Genomic DNA, 15,377 nt, shown 5'->3' on the forward strand with positions numbered 1-15,377 from the left:
AGAGGCCGATAACCGACCTAATACATTTAGGTGATGAAAAGTAGGCGATGACAACTGCCTAAAACTAATGAATGCTATATGCGTCATAGCGGACAAAGAACGATCGAAATCACTCAATCATTAATCGATCGTGAAAGTATGATGGGCGCTTATAACGTTTCAATAAAGTCTCTGTTTTGTTTTGTTTTTTGGTCTTTTATTCGCATTTATTCGTTTACTAACAAGCAAGAGCAGTGAGCGCTCCGATTCTGATTTGCGCACCGCTTTGAATAATAGGCTATATCTTCGAGAATTTTTCGAATTTCTTGATGAAAAGTTAGGAACAGATTTTTTAAAAGTACATACTTTCAGAAAATAATATTAAAAAATCGATTTTTTTGATCCTCTAAATAGTACTGCCTCCTTAAAACTGTCAAAAACTTACAAATTAGCAAAAAGAAAATGCCATAGAGGAAAAACCTGACGTGATAGAGAAAAATGGGTTTGATATTTGAAATCAGCGCACCCAAATTAGTAAAAAACAAGTCTCATATAAAAGTCAGCAAAAATTGTGTTGGACTGTGTAATTTATGTCAGTGTTAATTAAACTGTTTAACATTTGCTTAACGTTTTCTCTATTACAATACACCTAACAAATACAGTTTATTCTGCAAGTACAATTTAATCTGTACTATGAAAATAGTATTAAATCTCATTACGATATATCATGACCTTCCCCCCCTTTTGCATCCGAGTAACGGTTGTGCCCAGCTGACCACGACTTCATGCTGAAGAGCATGGCTGGTGGCCGCACCCTGGTACTTTGGTTTTGTAATATTATTTCAAAAATTAAATCATGTCGTTTCAGCAGGTCGAATGTTTTTGAACGAGGTGTTCGTTGTGGTTTTTTTGAACGTTTTAAGCATCGTTGCAAGCAAAATATTAATTCACACGTTACGTATATAAAATCTCACCGTTCCTTATTCAGCGTATCCTTTTTAATAATTGTAAATTTTCTTCTGTGGTAAGTTACAGTGAAAGTGCTTTTTTTTTTTTTGTTGTTGTTTTGCTATATATGGTGCATTCAATTCCCCCACGAAATGAATGTAGCAAGCCTCTTATCTCTTAGTATTATTTTTTATTTTACTTGGACAGTATCTATGAGGAGTTGAATAGATGTTGACACAGTGGTGAAATGCTGACATGCACAATAAATTTTATTTTTTAGATAACTTTGTAGCTTGCACATGTTTTTATTTTTCATAAATTTTATGGGAAAAAAAGAAGAAATTTGAAGAAATTCTTACTTTTTTTTTTTTGTTAAATAATGGAGAGTATAGATTATGTAAAAATTATTAGGACACAACTTTTAAAAGCTGCTGGAAATTTTAGTAGGAATCCTTGAATATCCTTAAAAAGCAATAGGAATTTTATTCCTTTGAAAAGTACATTTTTTAAAGAAAAAAAATAAGGAAGAACTTTGGTTATTAAAATAGTCATTTGTTCTCAATAATGTGTAAAAGATAGCTATGGTAAGTAGAGGACAGAAGAATCAGGATGCACTGACTATATTATTATTATTATTATTTTGACACCTCCAGGGAGTCCAAAGACTCATCGAGGGAGAGTGTGCCGACAGCATCGAACGATTGGCCCCCTTCCAACTACTAACCGTGCTCAAACTTACTTAACTGAGCCATTAGTAGCAGAGGCTCTACCAATCGACCAACCTTTGCCAGCTATATTTTGGAGGTTAGTAGCTTTTGTCTTGGAGCAGCAAGTTCTAGTATTAGATTAAACTATTTAATAAAGGAGAGTTAGAAAGATTAGATCAATGGATTATGATGCTGTGCTATTTACAATTTTTAATTTATGATCAAAGCAGCTAAGGCTATGAGGCCAGTGTATTATGTTCTAATGGGGTGGTTTGCCTGTTTTACTGGATGAAACACCCAAGGTAAGCTTCCAGGAAGGAAAAAACCTACCACCCCATATGAGAGAGTGGTCAACTCACCTTCAGTATAAAAGTTCTGGTAAAGGCTTTTCTTGTCCTACATGGGATGTAGGACAAGGAAACCCAGTTCTTTCCATCCAAAGGGCATTGTCAAAACTGACTGAGTTAATTAGAAGTTTATGGTGGTGGCTGAAAATTAATATCCTAAGAAGCATTATGCAGTTTATATTAATTTTAAAAGGGTTTTTGAAAAGCAGGGGAAGTCATTAGAGGCAGAGGTGAGTGAAAGAGTTTGGGAGCATGATGCAAAATTAGAGGTTGCGGGGAGGGTATTGGCAAGGAGGGCAATCTGATTTCACCATATAGCCTTTGTCATATCCGTGAATAAAAAGAAGAGGAAGGTTCACATGATCACATGTTCCTGGAATTGGGATGATTGGGGGGAGATGCTCATTTTAAAAAATGAGATGAAAAAAGAGAGCATGACTGGGGAAATTCTTATGCTATTTTGAAGATAAATTGAAAACAGAGGTTATCAGTGTTTCACATGTAGGATGTCATCTGTGATTTAATCTGACATCAGGAGATGCCATATGCTCACTTTGTACTTCAGTGATATGTGAAATAAATTCTTGCTGGGTGTCTCTGTGCTGAAGCTTTTTTTTTTTTTTTTAATTTTCAATTCTCTATAGATCTGTCGATCTGACACTCCATCCATCCATTGAAGATCTGGTAAATGGTTAGATGCCCTCTGTTATTGTTTTGAGGGATTCTGCCAATCTTTCTTTCTTTCTGTTCAAAGTATTAAAGTTTGCTTTTGTCATTGCTTTTAAGGAACCTCAGAATCCTACTGGTTTTCTCTAGTTGTCTGCTTTTCACTTTATAACATCTACAACAACTGCCTATAACCACATCTAAAAAGCAGCTATACATTAAAAAAAAAAAACAGCTGACCAGCATCCTTAGTTCTGTTCATGGATTGATGGATCTATCCTTCCAAACTGTCTCTACTTATTGTCTTGGCTATTCCTAATCTTCTGATGTCTTCTTAATAGCAGTTCTTCACATTAATGTTGGATCCTAGATACCCAGATTTGCTAACATTCTCATTTTTTATCTATTAAGAAACAATTATTTTACAGGTCTTTTCCTGATGAGAATTGCTTCAGGAACCATAATAAATTTAATTTAATCCTTTATCCAAGTGTAAGCAAACAAAGTTTGTGCTTGAAAATATCTTGTCTCAGTATCTCCCATAATGCAAAGCACATCTCCTTGCAGACATGTATACTGCTATGCATTAAGGGAAGGACCACCACCCTCGACCTTTAACGAGGTCTCGTCAGTCTTAGTCTTAATATGCTCTTATTGACCTTAGTGTTCTGTAGTAACCCTCATTAACTCGTAGTACAGTGGTAGGAAGAAGTAATTTTTTCTAGCTCTTTCCACTCATTATAGAGGAGTACCGTGTCATAAGTTGCTAACCAATTATTTATATTTATATGTGCATCCCATCCCTGAAAGGTTGTAAACTTATAGTACATTAGTATGGACAGATGAGGGTGGTGTTATCCATGAGAGTCAACATGGATTTGTGAAGGGACACTCTTGTTTTAGCAATATGCTAGCCTTTTATAATAAAGTTACAAGAGCATTAGATGAGGGAAAGGCATATACTGCCATTTTCTTAGACTTAGCGAAAGCATTTGACAGGGTGCCACATGATAAGCTGATATTTAAGTTGCAGCACATGGGTCTGGATGTCAGATTGGTCAACTGGATTCAGGATTGGCTGTCTGATAGGTATCAGAGAGTTGTGCATGGTGGGATAGTTTCAAGGAGGCAGAGGGTTACAAGTGGGTCCCACAGGGCTCAGTACTGGGACCTATATTGTTTAACCTTTATATCAATGACATTGTCAGTGGATTGCAAGGGGACATTCAGTTGTTTGCAGGTGATGTGAAGCTGGGAAGGATTATTAGTAATAGTGCAGATGTGGTAGCCCTGCAAGAGGATTTGAATAAGCTAGATAGATGGGCAAATTAATGGGGGATGTCGGTTTAATGCAGCAAAATGTAAGGTCTTGATGTTTGGGAAACATCGATGGGACGCTGCATACTCAATGCGAGGAGTTATACTGGAGGAAGTAAAGGAGACAAGAGATCTGGGGTTGATGATTGATAGAAACCTGAAATTTAGGGGACATATTGCAAAGGTGATGAAGGTAACACAGAGGATTGCTGCAATAATGAGAAGTACACTGACCTGCAGAGATAAAAGGGTTATCATTCCGTTGTATAAGTCTCTGATCAGACCACACTTAGACTGTTGTTCTCAGATTTGGTCCCCAGGATTTGAAGGGAATAAATTAACTGTGGAACGGGTACAAAGGCGGATAACAAAGATGGTTTCAGGACTGTACCATGTTAGTTATGAGGATCGGCTGAGAGAATGTGGACTGTAGAGTTTGGCAGATAGAAGAAGGAGAGGTGATATGATTGAGACTTTTAAACTGTTGAGAGGTGGTTTCAGGGTTGACACTGGGGAGTTCTTTCGCTTGGTTGAACAGTGGGAAGGAGTGATGACAAGAGGCCATCCCTGGAAGTTACGAAAGGAAACTGTTTGCAAGAGGGTGAGGAGTGGTTTCTTTGCATGGAGGGTGGTTGAACCATGGAATGCATTGCCTGATGGAGTGGTGAGAGCGAGAACAGTCAATGAGTTTAAGGAGTGGTATGATAGACTTTGTGTTTCTTAGGGGGGGGGGACCTCCCCTCGATGAGTGTTGATAGACTTTGTGTTTCTTAGGAAGGACCTCCCAGGATGAGTCTTTTGACTCTATGGAGGCCTGAATAATAATAATAATTAGTTCTGCAGTATTAGTTGGTCTAAGGGTTATATAATTTGGAATAATCTAGATATTCTATTTTGAAATCAAATATGGAACTTTTTCCACCACTTCAGGTCTCCAGTGAGCAAGGTGGTGGTCTCACACTGGTAATGATATTCATCTGCCACACGTCCTAATTTCTATATTCAGCTCATCCACTTATCCAATTTTACATGTCCGATGTTCTCAGCATAGATGCTGAACATGCGAGGGGAAAGAATGCATCAGCATACTTGGCCTAACTTTCGTAGAAACCCAATCTAATGAGTTTGTCCTATGCCTATTCTCACATTGTTCTCTTCCACATTGCATAAGTTAGCTGTCTGTTTAATGTGTTGGGGAAAGCCCATTACTTCCCACACTTTCATATGTTAAATGCAATTAAAATCCTTTGAGTAGTATATGAAACACATTGGCAGAGAAATATAATTTATGAGCCAAAGTATATAATTTCTGGTAACCCTGTCCTTTATGAAACCTGCCTGTTCCTCAGGCATCTTAGACTGAGTTTTCACCTCATCCCTATTTAGAATAAACTTTAGAAGATTCTTGCTTGCATGACAGGTTCAACATAGTAGTTCTGTGCTTCTATGAAATGCTATTATCCCTCATTCACCGGTGACCTTAATTTACTTTTTGAAGCTGGATTCCATCTGAACCTAGGACATTATTGTTATTAAGTTCCTAATTTCTCTTTCAGCACTGCCTAAGTGGTAGGGATTCCATTTTGAGAAATTCTCTGGGGGAGATCTCTTCAAAAATTTCCTCATCCTCTGAGGAATGAGTACTCTTACTATCTGTTTTTGATTACCTGTTCTTGATAACATTCATTTTGGGCATTATCTTGTGTTTAATTTCACAAAACAGTCTAAACAATTTGTAATTGTGTATCCTCAGCTGGGATCCTGTATCTTCACATTTCATATCATAAAATATATGAAATGCCTCTCTCTTTGTTCTCCACTCTCCTCCTCTTGATCAAATCCCATGTGGACTCTGAAATCCATGGGTCCCTTGGTCTATTCATTGGGCAAAACTATTTCTTAGTTGTATTATGTCTTTGACCTCCCTGAGTCCTTTAGATGTGTTCTCTTTATGAGATTCCAGAAGACCTTCAGAATTCTTGTAATGTTTCTGCTGTGGATTCATTGACATCCATTGACATTAATGGAACAAGACTCCCTTGGGAGGTTTCCAAGTTTAGCCTCACTCTTACTAGTTGATGATCTGTGCCACAATATGCTCAGGGACAAATATGCACATCTTGATATCAAGAATGTGCATATTTGTCCTTAAGCAGATTTTGTTTTCCACTGCTGCATTGTCAGGATGTAATCAACCCGGTGTCTCTGCCTATACATGGACATCAAACATCAATGAGTTGAGGCATAAGATTAATTCATTGATGGATCAATGTTTAGTTGTAGATGATGGAAGCATGAATTAATAATAATGAATTCTGGGACAGACAGAAAGTTTTCAAGTAATAGTTGGCTTGCATCAAGGATCAGCATTAAGTCCGTTTCTGTTTAATATTGTGATGGAGGCGGTAACAGAGGAGGTGAGAGAAGATGCACCTTGGACAATGTTGTATGCAGATGACATCTTGCTGTGTGCAGATTCAAGAGAAGAAGCGGTAACTAAACTGGGAAGATGGAGAAAAGTACTGGAAGAGAGAGTTATGAGACTGAGCAGAAGTAAGACAGAGTATATGTGTTGCACAGTGGGCGGCAGACAGGAGACAGATCTGGAGCTGGAAGGAAATGTCATCAGGAAGGTGAGAGACTTTAGATACTTAGGTTCAACAGTGGAAGAAGATGGAGGAGCTGAGAAGGAAGTGGGATGCAGGATACAAGCGGGTTGGAGGAACTGGAGCGAGATGGCTGGAGTGTTATGCGATAAGAAGGTGCCGATCAATCTGAAAGGCAAAATCTATAAGACAGTAGTGAGGCCAGCTATGACGTATGCTATAGAAACTGTGGCCCTGAGGAAAAATAAAATCAGCAGGATGGAAGTAGCAGAGATGAGAATGCTTAGATGGATGTGCGGTGTGACCAGAAAGGATCGTCTGAGAAATGACTATGTCAGGGGAACAGTGAAAATTATGAACTTAGGAGCGAAAATACAGGAGGCAAGGTTGAGATGGTTTGGTCATGTGATGAGGAGGGAGGACGAATATGTGGGAAGAAGGGTCATGCAGATGGATGTGCAAGGAAGGTGGAAGCGTGGGCAGCCAAAGAGGAGATGGAGGGAGCTGGTAGAAGAGGACTTGAGGATGAAGAACTTGGATGTGGTGACAGCCCAAGACAGGAAGGTGTGGAGAAGACTCATTATCAACAGTGACCCCATTTAAGTGGGAGAAGCTGCAGAAGAAGAAGAAGAAGAGAAGAATCTGTTAGATTGGGCAAATTCCATCAGTATTTCACCATGGATGTTTATTCCTTTTCCACCTCATGCCCCACCTCAATGTCTCAAAGATCTTGATGCCCTACCTCAACATTTCAAAGATTTTGATGCCCCCCCCAGCTTAATAGTTAGCCAAGTGCTGAAAAAGTATAATATAAATATGTATAAATATGTACATATACATTTTCTAACCCCCCAATATTCAAATTGCCCTCCCCCTTCCGTGGGACGTACTCTCCATGTTGAGAAACACTGCCCTAGACCAAACCTTCCACACTTGTATCCAGTTTTCATCCACTTTCTCACTTCAGCTAAGCTTCAGAATGAAAATATCTCTCTCTATCTCTCACTCTCTCAATCCCCTAGGCAGGCAAATAGCCAGTAAGTTTTTATAGACCACCTTACTGTCTTCATCAGGCCAATCTATGTGTAGTGCATGATCCTTAAGTATCTTTTCTTGAGTTTTAAGTCTTTCTTAAGTCTATCTTGTCTAAGTACATTGAGTATCTTGTTGTTTATGGGTTTTATTATGGTGACACTTGATATTGCTATTATCACAGTCTCACCATAGAGTCACGAGACTTATGCTGATGGACTGCCTCTTTTTTGATTACTAAGGATTTTATGGGAAATTTATGGTGAGTGCCTGTTGACTATCTGGTAATCTTTTTATATTTGTGGAATATGTTCGTTTTCTATTATATGCACAAACAGTGTTTTGGTTTATTTTATTTATTTATTTATTTTTAGAGTGTTTTTGTGGTAGAGTGGGAGTGAGATGATTAGGTTGGTCATAGTCCCTGATCACAGTCATACTATAATACCATGTTGTTATGTCATCCAGTCATTTCTGACTCCTGGTGATGTTATGAACAAAGGATTTCCATCTCACTTGATCTCTTCTTTTGGTAGTTCTAAATTTGTGTTGATAAGTCCCTTTATGTTGTCCACCCAACTCTTTTGCTATCGTCCTCCCTTTTACTCGTGTTCAGTATTCTCCAACATAACTGCCTTTTCCAAAGATTCATCTTCTCTCATAATATGCTTAAAGGACATTAATTTCTTCTTCTTCTTCTTTTTTCTTCTCCAAGGAGCATTATATCTTTATCTTCTCTGAAACTTTCTTAATTGTCATTCTTGCAGTCTATGGGATTCTTAATAGTCCCCTTCACGTCCAGTTCAAATGAATTAATTTGAATTTTATCTTTCTTTTAATGATTCAGCTCTCACATCCATACATCACTACTAGAAATACCATTGCTTTAACAATTCTAACTTGCTTTAACTACCATTGCTTTAACAACCGTTGCTTTAACAGTTCTCTCATAATTTTGTCCGGTTTAATATAGTTTTCTCCTGCCATAGTTATCCTTTTAATTTCATCTTCACGTTGACCATTCTTTCTCATTCTGGATCCCAGTAAATCATAACTTTCAACCACCTCTGTTTTATCTTCTCATTTATAAATTCATTCACATTGCCAGAAGCCACCACTTTTGCTGATGTTTAAATTAAGCCTGATTTAATGCTTTTTTCCTTTTTGTTTTTTGTTTCTGTTATTCCCATTGCTCTCATCACATTCCACAGTCTGGTATTATTATTATTTACTAAAATAAAGAGCCAAAAGGCTTCAGTTCAGTGTTGCAAAATTATATAAGTGGATATTAGATCCAGCATGATTTCAAAGCTGAATGTAGAAATTTTGAGTTTCATAAAAATAAGTTGACCAGAGAGCTTACGGGAATATACTCACCGGCATTCACGAGTTGCCTTAGTGCGGCCTACTTAGAAAACGTAGGTACCGCCCAAGTGTCTATATATTCATTTTCTATTAGTCCATTTTGATAAGGTTTCACTGGCCTGACATCTGTTTCGAACTGGTTGGTTCTCTTCAGAGACCAGGCAGAAGATTTAAGATAGCAAAAACTCTCATTCAGTACGAAGGAACTTGAAATGTCGTAGAGGTGTATTTTTTGTAAGTGAACTTTCGTCGTGCGTAAGAGTATTTACTAAAATAAACGGCCAAAAGGCTTCAGTTCAGCAATGCAAAATTATGTAAGTAAAGTGGATATTAGATTCAGCATTATTTCAAAGCCGAATGTAGAAACTATGAAAGTTTTGTAAAAATAAGTTGGCCAGAGAGCTTATTATTATCCCAAGACCTCTATGGAGGCAAAGACTCATTGTAGGTTATGATCAACACAGTCAAAAGCTTTCTTATAATCAGTAAAACAGATGAATACTTCCTTTTGAAATTCTCTATTTTTTCCATAATTCATCTCATGTTCACCCTCTACCTCTCCTAATACATGTTCTGGCATTTCTCTATTCACATATTATTATTATTATTATTATTATTATTACCCCAAGACCTCATGGAGTCAAAGACTCATCTGGGAGGTCCTTTTATCACACACATGGCTCATCATACCGTGTCTTAAACACACTCAAACTATTTGTAGACACCACACTCTCAGGCAAGGCATTCCAATCATTCACAACTCTGCACGAAAAAACCTGTCTCTCACTCCCCTACTCACACCCTCTTTATACAGTTTCCAGGGATGACCTCTGGTTCTTCCCTCTACCTTCCACTATTTTATGTAGAACTTCTCTGACATTAATCCTATAACAACCCCTTACCAACTTGTAGGTCTCTATCATATTTCCCCCTCTTCCTCCTGTCCACCAGACTCTGCAAATTACCATATTTGCCGGCGTATAAGACATACCCTTTTTTTTGTACACATTTTTTTAGGAAAAAAAACTTTATCACTGAATATTATAATGAATTTACAGTATTTCAAATATAAAGTAATAAGTAGCTCTACTTTCAACAAATACCTAATCTGACTAGGAAAGAGTACCTACCTTTTAATCTTCTTCGTCAAAACCCAGAAATTTCATCTCCAGAGCTAAATGAAGAGACACTTGAAACCTCTTCTAAATCAGAATCTGAGTCCTCATGCAACAAATTGTCCTCTGTATCATCCAGTGCATTACTAATGCCACACTTCTTAAATGATTTAACCATTGTCTCAGTTTTCACAGCATCCCATGAAGCTTTGACCCACTCACAAACTTGCGAAATGCTTGGCTTCTTCCTGATGACGTAACCTCAAAATCTGAACACTGCATCCAGCTGTTCCGCTTCTTCTTCATAAATTCTTCTTCTTCATTCCAGCCAACTGAGTTTTTAATTCCTTGAGTTTATTTTTAACATCTTCTGTTCTGTTCTGTGAGAACAAAACTGATCCCATACTTCCTATACTAGCAGGGCAGGCTTCTTCAGCAGTCTAATGGGGCAGCTAGACCAAATTTTATCTATCCATAACTTAATTCCTCCTCCATCCATCCAGCCTTTTGCATAAACATGTACAAACACTCCTTTTAGCAGTTTTAAGTGCATCCACTGAACTCTACATAACTGGAATGCTTTCACACACCGCAAGGAAGCAAGAAAGAAATCGCGTAACTCGGAACAGTTAAAATTTCCAGAAATGAAAGTAATAAAAAACTGAGTATCGGCGTATAAGACGCACCCTGTTTTTCAGACCTATTTTCAAAAAAAAAAAGTACGTCTTATACACTGGCAAATACATCTTCTCAATCTTTCCTCACACTTGACATTCCAGAGGTCAGAAACTACCTTAGTCAGTCGCCTTTGGACCCTTTCCAACATCTCTTCTTCCTTCTGAAAACCAGGTGTCCAAATCTGGGCACAATAGTCCATGTGTGGCCTAATCAAAGCCTTATACAACGGAACAAGAATCTCCATACTTCTACATGTCAGTGTTCTCCGCATCATTCCCAGAAGCCTTTGTGTTGTCTTCACAATTTTGGCTATGTGTCCCCTAAATTTCAGATCCTTATCCACTATCATCCCCCAGATCTCTTATTTCCTCCACCTCTAACAATATATCCTCACCAAGCATAAATTCTGCATCCCATCTTTGTTTTCCAAATTTTAAAACCTTACATTTTGCAACATTGAACTCACATCCCCATTTCCATGTCCAATCACTCAATTTATTCAAGTCTTCTTGTAAGGTCATAACATCTTCACTACTCTTCATGTTCATCCCAACTTTGCATCATCTGCAAACAACTGAATATCTCCATCCAAATCTTCACCAATATCATTAATATACAAGTTAAACAGTAATGGACCTAAAACAGACCCCTGAGGCACTCCACTAGTGACTTTCTTTTTTTCCTGGATATCGCTCCCCCATACACAACTTGTTGATACCTATCAGATAACTAGTCTCCAATCCAATGCACTAGTCTAATATCCAACCCCATCTGCTCTAGTTTGACTATCAACTTATCATGAGGTACTCTACCAAAAGCCTTTGCGAAATCCAAGTATATTACTGTGTATCCTTCTTCTCTGTCCAAGGAAGCAGTCACTTTATTGTAATAAGTAAGTAGATTACTAAAACGACCTCCCTTTAGCAAATCCATGTTGTCCATCAAAGATAATACCATTGTTGTCAACCCAACTCTGGATCCTAGTTCTCACAAGCTTCTCCAACAACTTAACCACAACACCTGACACACAGATAGGCCTATAGTTTGATGCTTGAGTTCGATCACCTCCTTTATGAAGTGGCACAATCTTGCCCTCCTTCCACTCCTTAGGAACTTGACCGAGTGCAAGACTCGTATTAAAAAAATTGTTATGGGAGATTTTAACTTGAGTAGTATAAATTGGAGAGAGGAAGATGCATCTAGCAATAGGGGAATGGAATTTCTAGAATTCTTCAGGGACAAATGTCTTAGGCAACATGTAACAGAGGGAACAAGAGGTTCAAAAGTTTTGGATTTGGTTATAGCATCAGAAGAGTTGATAATAACTGAGTTGATGTCTCTCCCACCAGTTGGAGAGAGTGACCATATGGTGTTGACTTGGAAAATGAATAGACATGCAGGAGTATCAAAGAGATGGGAACTTATGTGGAATTATAAGGCAGGTGATTATAATAGTCTTAGACGTCAACTTCGGGAAGTTTCATGGAGGCAGGAATTGGAAGGCCGGGATATCACTAGTGCATAGGAAATTGTGAAAGAATATTTGTTATCAACAATGGTAAGTTGTATACCACGAGTGAAGAAGAGGACGCAATTTGGAGTAAAGTGGATGACAAACAATATTAAACAGGAATTGCATGCGAAAAAGAGGCTATGGAAGAGATATAAGGAGACAGGTGAAGAGATGCATGAGGAATATAAGACACAGGCCAGAAGAGTGACTAGTGTGGTAAGGAAAGCGAAACTGGAATATGAGAGGAGATTGGCCCTAAGATCCAAAGAAAATCCTAGGGAATTTTTTAGCTATGTGGCCAGTAGAAGGAGAAATGACTGTGGAAGAATGATATTGTGGGATAAAAATGGGAATAGAGTGACTGATGCAGAGGACATAGTGGAATTGTTCAATGAACACTTTATTGGAGTATTTCATCCTAGAGGAGTCAGTTTTAATGCTAGAGGGATAGGACTGGTTCGAGGTCTGGAGGTACAGGAGGAGAGTGTGTTTCAGATACTGAGTACTCTGGATGTCAGTAAAGCTGTGGGACTGGATGGTATTTCACCACGAGTTTTGAGAGAATGTGCTAGGGAATTGACAGTGCCTTTAATGTGGCTTTTCAATGAAAGTCTGGCTTTGGCAAAGGTGCCCAGGGAATGGAAGGAAGGTAAGATAGTGCCATTGCATAAGGGTGGTAACAGACTGGAAGTGTCTAATTATAGGCCAGTCTGTGTGTCATCAGTAGTTGTTAAGATCTTGGAGAAAGTAGTGAGGGACCGTATACAGCATTGGGCAGATGAGGGTAATGTTATCTGTGAGAATCAACATGGATTTGTGAAAGGACGCTCTTGTTTTAGCAATATGCTAGCCTTTTATAATAAAGTTTCAAGAACATTAGATGAGGGAAAGGCATATACCGCAATTTTCTTAGACTTGTACTCTTGTGTAGAGGCTTAAGTGCTGTGAGGACATTATGTTGGAGGTTTAATGGATTTTTTACAACACTCAAAAAGAATTAAATTAGAATTTAATGCTTCCTATATTTTGTCCTAGTCACTAGGACATCTACGGGGATTACAAAAACAATTAATGCAACATGCACACAAAAACTTACAATACTAAGCCCAACCACGTATGTGACAATAAAGTCCTATCTAGGTGGAGCGCCCTCTAAGGGCGGTAGTAGGTGACCTGGAATGTAAGGTGGGACCTCTGGTGATGAGTGTTTCCCAAATCTTCGGAAGCTTAATGCAACTGTATTTGTTAAGATCTGGTTGGTTTCTGAGAGCTGCTTCTAAGAAAAGTCTCTCTTTCTTGAATTTGCTGTGATGGAGCATGGTGGTTTTCTTCCATGATACTCTGTGGGTGGTGTCCAAAACATGGTCAGCCAAGCCTGAATGGCCATAGTTGTGTTTAACGATGTACGACTTGTGTTCCTCCAGGCGGATGGATGCTGATCTGCCTGTCTGTCCAAAGTACGCAAGCTTACAGGAACAGGGTATTTTGTAAACTCCAGGCAGAGAGAGAGGAGGGAGCTGATCTTTCGTAGAACGGATAAGGGTAGCAAGTTTGCGGTAGGGCTTATATGCTGTGTGTAGGTTATACTTTTTTAGTATCTTGGCTATTTTTTCCGAGGTGCCTCGGATGTAGGGTATGGTGATGGCATTTTTAAAATCTTGTTGATGAGAGGGACGGGGAATGGGGGAGGAATTGATTATTATTTTTTGATACTGTGTTTGCTGTAGCCATTGGAGAGGAAAGTTCTGTGTATGTGGTTAAGCTCAGTAGTGAGGGCGGTTCCACTGGAACAGAGATTGTGGGCTCTCTTGGTAAGGGTTTTAATGATGCCATATTGTTGTTGTAATTTAACCTTGAACAATACAGACATATTAGTAAGCTTTGATATCTCCTTTTGTTTACCAATATTCCCTTAACTGACACTTTATTTCTCTTAGAAAACGTTTCCCCTCTGACATCTTAGATTTCTTTTCCTTTGCCATCAACTCTGGGTATTTCTCTTGGAATAACAAAATCTACAAGCAGATAGAAGGAACCACCATGGGTCCCCCCCTCTCATCCCCCTTGCCAATTTCTATATGGAAGATTTCGAAAAACGAGCCATAGACTCAGCCCCACTCAAACCTTCTATCTGGCTAAGATATGTAGATGATGTGTTCTCCATTTGGCCTCATGGCCCAGACACGTTAGACTCCTTCCTCGGTCATCTCATTAGCCTACATCCAAGAATCCAGTTTACTATGGAAAAGGAAAAGAACAATTGTTTACCCTTCCTAGACACCTTAGTCACGCGCCTGCCTAATGATACACTTGCCTTCACTGTATACAGAAAACCCACACACACAGGCAGATACATTCACAAACTCTCCCACCACCACCCCTCACAACAATATGGCATCATTAAAACCCTTACCAAGAGAGCCCACAATCTTTGTCCCAGTGGAACCGCCCTCACTACTGAGCTTAACCACATATACAGAACTTTCCTCTCCAATGGCTACAGCGAACACAGTATCAAAAAAATAATCAATTCCTCCCCCATTCCCCGTCCCTCTCCTCAACAAGATTTTAAAAATGCCATCACCATACCCTACATCCGAGGCACCTCGGAAAAAATAGTCAAGATACTAAAAAAAAAGTATAACCTACACACAGCATATAAGCCCTACCGCAAACTTGCTACCCTTATCCGTTCTACGAAAGATCAGCTCCCTCCTCTCTCTCTGCCTGGAGTTTACAAAGTACCCTGTTCCTGTAAGCTTGCGTACTTTGGACAGACAGGCAGATCAGCATCCATCCGCCTGGAGGAACACAAGTCGTACATCGTTAAACACAACTATGGCCATTCAGGCTTAGCTGACCATGTTTTGGACACCACCCACAGAGTATCATGGAAGAAAACCACCATGCTCCACCACAGCAAATTCAAGAAAGAGAGACTTTTCTTAGAAGCAGCAGCAGCTCTCAGAAACCAACCAAATCTTAACAAATACGGTTGCATTAAGCTTCCGAAGATTTGGGAAACATTCATCACCAGAGGTCCCACCTTACATTCCAGGTCACCTGCTACCGCCCTTAGAGGGCGCTCTACCTAGTTAGGACTT

General features: G+C 38.9%; 1 protein-coding gene across 1 annotated transcript in view; it reads left to right on the forward strand.

The window, feature by feature from the left end:
- Positions 1-788: 788 nt before the first annotated feature.
- Positions 789-15,377, forward strand: part of LOC150100145 (uncharacterized) — a 192,644-nt gene continuing 178,055 nt past the window's right edge. Inside the window, exon 1 of the mRNA XM_090403073.1 lies at positions 789-1,003. The gene's annotated coding sequence lies outside the window, so the exon portion shown is untranslated. The remainder of the gene's footprint in view (positions 1,004-15,377) is intronic.

Source organism: Typopeltis vanoorti, chromosome 13, assembly GCF_054136105.1.
Source record: "Typopeltis vanoorti isolate ZY-2024b chromosome 13, IOZ_Tvanoo_1.0, whole genome shotgun sequence".
In the NCBI taxonomy this organism is placed as follows: Eukaryota; Metazoa; Arthropoda; class Arachnida; order Uropygi; family Thelyphonidae; genus Typopeltis; species Typopeltis vanoorti.